General features: G+C 38.5%; 1 long non-coding RNA gene across 1 annotated transcript in view; it reads left to right on the forward strand.

The window, feature by feature from the left end:
* Positions 1-12,224, forward strand: part of LOC113490409 — a 25,795-nt gene that overhangs the window by 8,539 nt on the left and 5,032 nt on the right. The window lies entirely within an intron of this gene.

Here is a 12,224-nt window from a genome sequence, read left to right on the forward strand (position 1 = left end):
CTGCTTATCTGCATCACATTGGTGTCGATAAGTTATTTTTATCCCGGATTTCGGGGACAGTTTCTGGCACCCCAGATGGGACTTCGCTGAGAGAGACCAGATGAGTCAGCGACCTGATCAGTTCCAGCCAACACTGAGGATTTCTTGGGGACCCCCATCGATCCCCGATCCATAAGGCTCTATGCGACGTCCCCTGGATTTTGGTAAGACACTTCTCTTTGGTATTGGGAAGGTGGGTTAAAGTCCCACTAGTGTAAGTCTGCCTGTCAGACCTAGAGAAGGCTGTGCAGGGTTGGACCAATGGATCCTAGCATAAAGTGTAAGCCTAGGCGTCTGCCCATAAGACATAAGCAAAAGCTATTGCAGTGTTGGACAACAGCATAGACAAGGGAACCTATATGCTATAGAGTTCTCAAAGGTAGTGCCTCTAATGAAAAGTTAGAAGTTTTTATGCACTTTATTGTGGTACTGTTTATTTCCTAGATTGAGTATTGTGTGGTAATTAACAACTGTATTATATTGTGTGACATACCTATATTTATGGTAATGATTGTGGAAAGGTGTGAATGTGTTTGTAAGCATGAGACGTGCAATTGAACACAAAGCGAGTGTGGAGTTCGGATCCGCGGTTCTGTTATCCTGCGAGGAGTGCAGCCGGAGAAGAACGAAGTGGAAAGCCTAAGTGATTGTATATTGTGTTAAAAAGTAACTGAACCATGGCATCTAAGCTGACTCATTTGTTTAAAAGTAAAAGTATGGGTAATCTGGCTGCAAATGACAAAGTTCTGAAAACTTCTCTGTTAGGATGTTTGTTAGCACATTGGGGAGATTTGCAGGATGATTTGCGAAAGAGTCAGATGATTGAATATTATAATCACTGGTGGCCTCTGTATACTTTGGATGATCGGGAAAAAATGGCCCATGAATGGGACACTGAATTATAATACCATTTTGCAGTTAATGCTGTTTTGTAGAAGAAAAGGAAAATGAACTGCCATATGTTGAATTATTTTTCTATTTAAGACAAAGGAAGGAATGGCAGAAGGAATGTAAGTTGATTAGTAGGGATAATTTAGTAATGGCTATAACTTCTGACGATAAAAAGGTGAAAAAGTGTTGTTCAACATGTGAACTTGGAAAAGATTGTTTAAAGGAAAGAATTGCTTCTACTAAAAAGGACGAAAGGCTTGAATTAGATATATACCCTCCACAGAAAGAATGACATCGAGGGCGAGAATATAGAGAACAGGTAGAGGAACCTGAAAGTAGTGAAATAGAGGATGTGGATGAAGGGTCGTCTGAGGTTGTAATTCATACCCCTGTTTCTCTAAGAATTCAGCAGCAGGTACAAACAATAGCTCCCCTGTGGCAGGGAGTTGACAATGATGGGCCAGTGTATGTCAAAGTGCCTTTTTCAGTGACGGATTTGATGGCTTAGAAGCAGGCAGCAGGATTGTATAGAGAGGATCCTGAGAGAACAGGCAGAGTAGTAGATACTATCATCAGAACACAGAATCCGGATTGGAGTGATTTACAGGTAATTTTAGCTAATTTGTTAGATGATACAAAAAACCCCCAGATGGTATGAAATGCTGGCAAAGCACAGGCAGAATTGACTGTATTGAGTGGGACAACAGGTAGAATATTAAAGCAGCATTTTCCGTCTGGGGATCCACAGTGGGCATCCAAATAATGTGGAGCACAGAGAAAGACTGAGTTGGTATCAGAAATTAATTTTATATGGAGTTAAACATGCCATGCCTAAGTTTCTGAACTGATCTAAATTGTATGAGGTGAGACAAGATAAGAATGAATCTCCCTCAGCATTTCTGGAAAGACTAAAAGAAGTTAAAAAAAAAAAAACAAAACAACAAAAAAAACCACCCAAACCTGATTTGAAAGTGGAAACTGAGGCAGCTCAGATATAATTGGCTGTGATTTTTATAGGACAATTGGTACCAGATATAAGAAAGAAACTGATTGATAAATTTTTAAAGTATAAAATCTTGGAGGAGTGTGAATCTGAGTATAAAACTCTCATTCTACCAGTCAGAAAACCATCGGGTGAATATAGGTTAATGCAAGACTTAAGAGCAGTGCATCAAATAGTTAAGGATATATATTCTATAGTAGCAAATCCTTACACACTGTTAACAGCTTTAAAGGAGACTTATCAGTGGTTTACAGTGCTTGATTTAAAAAGATGCTTTCTTTTGTATACCTTTGAAGAAGGAAAACAGAAAATTGTTTGCTTTTGAGTGGGAAAATCCACAAACAGGACAAAAGATGCAGCTGACATGGACAAGACTACCCCAAGGATTTAAAAATAGCCCGATAATTTTTGGAAATCAGCTGGCAAAGGAGCTTGAAACACAGAAACAGGACAAACCAAAACCTGGACGTTTGCTTTTACAATACGTGGATGACACACTGATTGCTACAGAAGAAAGATTTACCTACATACAGGTAACAATAAATCTTTTTAATTTTCTGGCACTGAATGTCAGACTGTGATATATTTGGACTTTGAGATTTCAGAAGGGCAGCGGCAATTAGGAACAGAACACTGAGAAGCCATCTGAGCCGAAAAATATTAATGAACTCGGAGCATTCTTAGGAATGACAGGGTGGTGCCGCCTCTGGATCATGAATTATAGTCTAATAGCTAAACTGCTATATGAGGCCCAAAGAACTCTCCTTTTACATGGGGCCCACAGCAACAATGGGCTGTCACAGAATTGAAATGCTTTAATGTCTGCACCTGCCTTAGGACTTCTGGACATAACCAAAGACTTTCAGCTATTTGTTCACAAAAGACAATGCCTGCACTAGGTGTGCTGACTCAGAAGATGGGAAGTTGGAAACGACCTGTCGGATACTTCTCTAAACAACTGGACACAGTGATTAAAGGGTGGTCAAACTGCCTTCGAGCTGTGGCTGCAACAGTGATGCTCAAACAGGATACTCAGAAATTGACTTTGGGAAGCACAGTAACAGTCTGTGTCCCACAGACGGTGATAACTGTTTTAGAACAGAAGGGGGGACATTGGCTATCTCTGAGCTGAATGATGAAGTACCAGGTAGTACTGACTGAACAAGATGACGTGATTCTGAAAGCAACTAACCTGGTAAATCCTGCAGTGTTTTTAAGTTCCACACAGGAAGAAGAGCAACTGGAGCAGGACTGCTTGGCTACTATCGAATATGTTTATTCCAGTTGAGAAGATTTGAAGGATGTACCATTGGAGCAACCAGACTGGGAATTGTATACAGATTGTAGCAGCTTTATGGAGCAAGGAGTTTGATATGTTGAATATGCAGTAACAACAGACACCACAGTTATAGAAACAAAGGCACTGACGAGTACCACATCAACTCAGAAAGCAGAACTTAATGCTTTGATTTGAGCCTTAGAACTAAGTGAAAAGAAAAAAAAGAAAAGAAAAAAAAATATTTAGACAGACTCAAAGTATGCATTTAGGGTAGTATATGTCCATGAAGCTTTGTGGAAAGAAAGGGGATTATTGTCCTCTCAGGGATCAAATATTAAGCATCAAAATTAAATTTTACAATTATTGCAAGCAGTTCAAAAACCAAATCAGGTAGCAATCATGCACTGTAAAGCACACCAAATTAGGAACACAAAAGAAATTGCTAGAAGTAATTTGGCCAACCAGACAGCAAGAAAACGAGTATTCCAAATGGCATTAATTCCCTCCAAAACAGTAACCCCTCATAGACGAGTAGTAGTTCTACCTAAAAGAAATAATGCAAACCAAACATCAAGAATGTCATTAGAGAGCAGAAGCTTTAGTAACTTCTTTACAAAAACAAGTTATATCTGTTAAAATGGTAGACATGGCTAAATTAATAACTGCAAAATGTGACGTATGTTTGAAAAATAATCCATTAATCAAGAAAAGAGTTCAAATGGATAGATTAAAATCTGGTACAGAAACTGGAGATTATGGGCAAGTAAATTTTTCAGAATTACCTAGACAAAATGGGTACCAATATATCCTGGTGGGGGTTGATACTTTTAGAGGATGGCCAGAAGCTTTTCCCTGTTGCACCACAAGAGCCAATGAAGTAGTAAAGTGGTTACTATGAGAAATAATTCCAAGATTTGGAGTTCCTATTGGAATTTCGTCTGACAGAGGTCCACACTTTGTTGCAGAAATAGTCCAAAATGTTAGCAAAATTCTGGGTATCACTTGGGGTTTGCATACTCCATGGAGGCCACAATCCAGTGGAAAAGTAGAAAGAAGAAACCAGACTTTAAAAAGGCAAATAAGTAAGATCTGTCAAGAGACCAATGTAAAATAGCCGCAAGCATTTCCACTGGCATTAGTACAAATCAGTATAATCAAAGAGTGGAACCTCAGTCAGTCCTTATGAATTACTGTATGGAGAACCTTATGAGAGTCCCCAGAACCAAATCCAAACATACATGTAAAAGGAAAACAAGATGTATATAACTATTTGCTTTCTTTAAGAAAAACTTGACTGCGATTCGGAGTGCAGTGATGTGGAATAAACCGTTATCCCTAGAAACTCGAGTGCATGATTTTCAACCAGGAGATTATGTCTATGTGAAAATGTGGACTTCCGAACCTTTGCAAAAACGTTGAAAAGGACCTTTGCAAATATGTTAACCAACTTCACGGCTATCAGGATTGCAGAATCAGATGCTTGGATACACTATACCCGAGTGAAGAAAGCACCTACTCAGTGGAAAATTATAAGCTGTGACCCAAAGACTTTAAAACATGTTTAATATTTCATATCAGTTTGTGATTGTTCTCCTTATATTGGCTTGAAAGGTGATGCTGGTGGAATCATGGGTTGATCTGGTGGCAAGGAACAGAAGACAATCAGATACAGAACAATTAATTAACATTCCTAAAGGAATGCTTGAAGAAAATTTGATGTTAGTATTAAGGGATTTGCCAACTTTCAGAACGTTATGCAAATTACTGCCTGTTTACCAATACCAAAAGCAGTAGGTGAATCTATTCCTTGGGGAATCTCAACTATAAATTTAACCAATTTGGAACATGAAAATAAGACTACTTATTGCAAACAAAAGCCAGTGATTCAATGGTATAAACAAGTGAAGGTTATTAAGAAACAATAGAAATCACCAGGAAAAATCAGACTGTGAGAAACTACTAAATTATGACTTTGTAATAGGGTCTCAACCTAGTGCTTTGGATCGAGTTCCCCTAGATTAGGAGGCCCAAAACCTAATCTAGAATGGTGTTCATATGATGAACAAATTAAAAACAATGTGAGCAGGAACATCATGGAATGGCAGGGTAACAAAACTGGTCAAAGTACCCAAAAAACAGGCACAGTGGGACTCTGTATGGTCTATGTCCATATTCTCACGATTTCAGTACATGGCCAGAACGCCTTGGTGTTTTACTTGGGACAGTGCCTGGATTAATAGAATGTTTACAATCCTTCCCTCGATAATAGATAAAGGCACTACCCGACCAGAAAAGGAACAGGTAGTACCATGGTAGAAATGTGAAAAGGGGTATGATTGTAACAATGCAGATTTAATAATCAAAGAATTCCTCATTTGGAAGCTGCTTTAAAGTTTGATTGTTATTGTCGAGGTTTTTATAACCTCACCATGACTAGCATCTTTACACCCAGAAGAGGATACTTTTTAGTGTAAAAATCTACCATTCAGTGTCCAGGACATTTAGTCTGGGCATTAAGTGATGGCACCTGGACAACCCACTTACCAGTAGATGGTAAAGTAGGAAAAAAAAAACAAACCAACAATTATTTAAGGCCTGCCAACATTGTGTCGGATTTGTAAGAAATCACCATTCAAGAGATCCCTGGAAAATTTAAAATTACAATGAATTAAAAGGTCTGAAACAGATGATGACACCTGGAATGAACCATCAACAGGAGTAAAAATTGGCTGGGCTTTAGAGTCTCTTTTGAACACAGTGGGAATAGAGAATGGCTTTATCACTTAACAGGACAAGTAAAAAATTGGCCAATGTTATAAGAACAAGATTTAAAGAATTAAACATCCAATCACAGACAATTTCCCGAACAACACTTCAAAATTGGATACCTTTAGATATGCTTCTCTTAAAGGAGCATGGAGTGTGTAGATATCATTAGGATAGATTAGATCATTGCTGCATTCATATTCCAAATGTTACACAGGATGTAGAACATGATTTAGATCTGTTAGGCAAAATCGAAAAAGAAACAGAAAAAATTTGAGAAAGTATGTCAGAAGATTGGCTAAGAAATATTTTTAGTGAATTAGAATAAAACTTAAACTCTTGGCTTAAATCCCTAATCAAAACTCTATTTTTCATACTAATTGTCCTTTTGATAATTATGTTGGTGTATGCCTGTCTTAAAAGACAGTTTACTAATAGGCTTGCAATACATTATAGAATTGTGAGAGAAGTACCCACTATGCCACCAAATTACAGCCCGCCACCACCATCATCTGGCAAGACAAACTTTAGCTTAAAAGGTGAAAATGAATAAAAGTGTGAAAGTATTGAAATTATTTTCAACACTTTCAAAGGGGGAAAATGTTACTGATTTTATTAACAACTGAAATTAATTTGTGTTTGATTTTAATATAAGTATAGAATTAAGAGATATTTTAGTAAAAATCATTTTACATTTATAGTATTTTGAATCTAGCAACCGACTGCTACTCTAAAATCCCCTGTACAGCCCTGTACCAAGGCTGAAGGGATTGGTCATAATTGTTTAATGGGAACGATTAGAACCTAGGTAACAAAACACGAGGTAATTTGTAAACTGATTTATAATACATACATAGGACTAGAAGAATGCAAGTAGTTGTCAAGGTGCAGGATTAATGGGAACTGAGGGAAGTAACCATAACAGTTTGCAGGTACCTGCCAAGAAAACTGTGTCCTTAAGCAGAAGGTAATTCTGGCAGAGGGAGATCGCAACCACTGACCCATGGACCACCTACTCACATTACACCCCAGAGCCATTTCTAGACATTTCTAATCTTTACTGCGCAGATTCGGAAATAGGAGGAGAATATGTTAATGATTTCATGGAAGTTGTGTGTTTATGTATGAATAGTTAATGAGTATGTATGAGTAAGTTCTATATAAGGTGTGTGATTCTGGTGCTCGGCACGTGTTGTTGGTGAGAGCACTCCTCTACATGTCTGGCCATCAATAAAGAAGTGTCTGCTTATCTGCATCACATTGGTGTCGATAAGTTATTTTTATCCTGAATTTCAGGGACATAACTGTGGTTCCAAACTCCCGCGAGGGATTTGGCCTGTGAAGGACTGAAGCGGATCCTATAGGACTCGTGGGTGGAAGCACGGGTTCTAGGGGTACGTGGGTGGGTAGAGAGATCAGCCCTCCGCAAGACAGTCTTACTGGTAACCAAGGGCAAGAGGAATTGCCATAGAAAATTTCCAGGGTGAGAGGAATTGCTGTAGAAAATTCCCAAGGGACACGTAGGTAGATAAGAGATTCAACTCCCTGGATCCAACCCCCTACAAGGGTTGTAGGACTTGCCACAGTTAAACTTCCAGATGGGTCAAAAGGAATCAAAAATCTGGGACCAGAAAAAAAGGAGTAAATTACTGGATATACCACCAGATAGTCCACTAGGCATAATGATTAGAAATTCGAATGACAGAGGTCCTAGAAGAGGAAAAAGTAAATTAAAATTAGTCCACTATTGCATGGTTAAATGGCCAAAGGAACCTTTGAAACCACATGTCTTCTGGCCTACTTTTGAATCTTTTGAAGACTGGATTTGCCAGGCTTTAAATACATATGTTAACTCAAAGAGCCCTTTTAGTCAAGAAGAAAGCGATTATGCTAAATTGTGGATCAGGACTTCACGTCCTTATCCAGCTTCAATTCTTACACTAAAAAAGGAGGGAAAATCAGAAGAAAAAAAAAATATGAGAAAGGGGAGGGGATAGGGAAAGAAGATGAACCACTAGATAACTTGCCGCCTCCATACTTTATCCAACTCTGACAGCTCCGGTGGCTTTAACAGCCCCGGTGGCTCCCCTCCTGCCTCCAACTGCATGTACAAGAAGTAAAACTGCTGTAACTGAGGGAGCTTCTTTATATCCCATACGGGAGGTACCCCTCGGAGGCAATCAAGGAGGCATCGGACTTGTGGCAATCCCGTTAAACACCTTTGATGTATGAAGTTTTAAAGAAGAGATGGGGACTCTATTAGATGATCCTCTCAGAGTAGCTGGGAGGTTAGATCAATTTTTAGGTCCCAATACTTACACTTGGGAAGAAGTACAGTCCATTTTAGGCATTTTATTTACTGCTGAAGAAAGAGGTATGATCAGTCAACCTGGAATGAGAATTTGGGAGAGAAAAAATCAGGCAGGACCCCCGGGGGATCATAAATGGCCAAACGTGGACCCCCACTGGGATCACCAACAACCCCAGGGGAGACAAAATATGAGAGATCTAAGAACGCTAATTATTCAAGGGATAAAGAAAGTGGTTCACGGAGGACAGAACATTAATAAAGCATTTAATGAACATCAGGGAAAAGGTGAACCTCGAACAGTATGGTTGGAAAGGTTAAGAAAAAGCTTACAGATGTATTCTGGCATTGATCTGAATACAGAAGTGGGAATAGCACTTCTCAGAACAAAATTTGCGGCCAACCCGAGAAAGACCTTACCAAGAAAGGCCTGCTGTCCCTATTTGTTAACTACTGCAATAAGAAGGGCCATATCAAAAGGGACCGCCAACTGGAGGCAAGATGAGAGAATGTTTCAAGAAGAATAGGGGTGTCAGGGGCTATATCTTCTGGGGACTACATCGACAGAGCTCTTGATAAAACCATTAATTGGTCCCCACAAAGAAGAAGTTTTATTTTTAGTTGATACGGGGGCTGAAAAATCAACCATTCGTAAACTACCAAAAGGAATAGAAAAAGGGAAAAGTTATATGTCAGTAATAGGAGCGAAAGGGCAACCCTTTCAGGTGCCTATTTTGAAAGGTGTAGAAATAGAGGCAGAAGAAAAAAATCTGTCTTAATGATTTACTTCTGCTCCCTGAAGCAGAATATAACCTATTGAGAAGAGATTTAATTCTGAAATTTAACTTAAGCATCCAGAGCCAGGGGAATAAATTGCAAATTAAAATATATAAACACAAGACCAAGAAGCTATTAATCTGTCAGTGTGGTATAAAGAGGGGGAATCAGGAAAAATAAAAATGGCTCCTATAAGTATCCAAATAATGACCCGTGTCGTCCAATTAGAATAAAACAATATCCTATACCAATGGAGGGTTGGAAGGGATTAAAGCCAGTAGTTGATAGGCTTTTGGAGAAGGGAATCTTGGAGCCATGTATGTCAACTCACAACACACCCATCCTCCCTGTAAAGAAACAGGACTGATCATATAGAATGGTACAAGATTTGAGAGCTGTAAATCAGCGAACCATCACTAAGTTCCCTGTGGTGGCAAATCCTTATACTTTATAAAGCCATATCTCCTCTAAGTATACTTGGTATAGTGTAATAGATTTAAAGGATGCCTTCTGGGCTTGTCCTCTGGATGAAGGGTCTAGAGATTACTTTGCCTTTCAATGGGAAGACCCTGAAACAAGACGGAAACAACAATTAAGGTGGACCATATTACCACGGTAGACCGTAAATCTATTTGGACAGACTCTAGAGAAAATATTACAAGAGTTTGTGCTTCCTAACGGGGTGAAATTACTACAATATGTGGATGATTTATTAGTAGCTGCAGAAACTGAAAAGGAAGCTCAAAAAGCCACCATTAAATTGCTCATTTTCCTGGGAGGGAAAGGACTGAAAGTGTCCCCCAAAAAATTACAGTTTGTACAACAAGAAGTGAAATATTTAGGACATTGGCTAAGTCAAGGGAAAAATAAGTTAGATCCTGACAGAGTGACTGGAATTTTATCCTTAAGACCTCCACAAACAAAGAAAGAAATTCGACAGGTATTAGGACTGTTGGGGTACTGTAGACCATTGATTGAAACTACAGTGAAAAGGTGAAACTTTTATATGAGAAATTAACAAATAATCAACTTAAGTGGTTTATAGAAGACGATCATAAATTTGAGGAGATAAAGGGAGCGTTAATACAAGCACCTGTATTGAGTTTACCAGGTATGGAAAAACCTTTTTATCTTTTTATGAATATATTAGACAGCATATGGAGTTCTCACTCAGGACTGGGCAGGAGTTAAGAAACCTGTAAGAAATTATTCTAAGTTACCTGATCCGGTAAACAGAGGATGGCCTGCTTGCCTCCAAGCTTTGGTTGCCACAGCTTTATTAATAGAAGAGGTAAGGAAAATTATCTTTGGTGCTCCTTTAAGGGTATATACTTCACACGATATCAGAAGCGTTTTACAACAAAAAGCGGAAAAATGGTTAACAGCTGAATTTTAAAGTATGAAACAATACTGATCGACTCCCCTGATTTAGAATTTAAGGTGACCTCTGCCCAAAGTCCAGCCCAATTTTTTTTTGGAGAACCATCAGAGATATTACAACATAATTGTTTAGAAGTAACTGAGACCCAAACAAAAATCAGACTGGACTTAAGTGATATCGAATTAGAAGAAGGAGAAATACTATTTATTGGTGGCTCCTCCCGAGTAATAGAAGGAAAAAGAAAATCAGGATATGCAATAATTAATGAAAACTTAGAGCTTATAGAATCGGGACCTCTAGGTCCATCATGGACAGCTCAGGCTTGTGAGCTGTATGCCTTATACAGAGCCCTGGAATTGTTAAAAGGAAAAAGCGGGACTGTGTTCATGGATTCCAAATATGCATATGGGGTAGTCCACACTTTTGGAAAAATTTGGGAAGAAAGGGGTTTAATTAACAGCCAGGGAAAAGGTCTTATACACCAAGAACTGGTAGTAAAAGTTTTAAAGGCATTGAGACAACCAGAAGAAATAGTAGTACATGTGAGGGGACATAAGGCTTAGATTATCGAACTAGGGGAAATAATTTGTCAGATAAGGAGGCCCAGGAAGCAGCCTTAAAGGCTCAAGTCATCAAAATCAGTGCAATACAAACAAAGGAGAACATTAGTGAAGAGGAACGGGAGGAAGGAGAAAAGAAGTTCACTCCTGAAGAAAAATAAAAGTTAGAGAAAATAGGGGCTAAATTGGAACAGGGAAAATGGATACTGCCCGATGGACGGGAAATGTTACCAAAAGCTTATACCAGGCAAATAATAGAACGCTTACATACACAAACACATTGGGGCACAAAAGCATTAAGTGATTATTTTCTTAAACAATTTGTTTGTATTGGAATTTTTGAAATAGCAAAGCAAATTACACAAGGCTGCTTAACTTGTCAAAAGATATAGGCCTTTTGAGAGGGTACAAATTGATTCCCAGATACAGAATAATCCAATATATTGATTCTGATCAAGGCACACACTTTACTTCTAAGATAATAAAATTAATGAGTCAATTATTAGTTATTCAGTGGGAATATCATACTCCATGGCAGGCACAGAGTTCAAGAAAAGTAGAAAGGAGGAATTAAACAATAAAACAACAATTAGCCAAATTAATGGTAGAGACACAAACGCTTACATTTGGCACTTTTAAATATAAGAACAAAACTATATAGTGAGACTGGCCTATCCCCATATGAGATGCTATATGGTATACCTTATTTTCAGGGAATGCCCCTGGAAAATAATGTAATTGAAGATTATAATATTCAGAAATATATAATTGCTATTGGGAAAAGATTAAAAGAATTAAGAGAAATTGGGATAATAGCTCAAACCCCACCTCTAGGATTCCCAATTCATCAAATACAATCAGGTGACTGGGTATTAATTAAAAGTTGGAAAGAAGATAGCTCATCCCCTCGATGGGAGGGACCATTTCTTGTTCTTCTAACCACAGAGACTGAGGTACAGACAGCTGAAAGGGGTTGGACACATGCCGCTCGAGTTAAAGGACCAGTGAAGCATCCTTCAACAGAATGGGCTGTGGTATCTAAACCAGGAAGTCTTTGAATGACTATAAGGAAAAAACAGAAGATGACTGAATGAACCACTCTAGAAGGGAAGTAAGAAATAGTCTATACCAGTGGCTCCAGATAGCCTCTGGGGATACTTTACGAAAAGTATATTTTTCACCTTGGAGGACAGAAAGGATACCTTACCAAACTGGGGGGT

The sequence above is a fragment of the Athene cunicularia genome (assembly GCF_003259725.1).
Source record: "Athene cunicularia isolate RWA chromosome Z unlocalized genomic scaffold, athCun1 chrZ_part4, whole genome shotgun sequence".
NCBI lineage: Eukaryota > Metazoa > Chordata > Aves > Strigiformes > Strigidae > Athene > Athene cunicularia.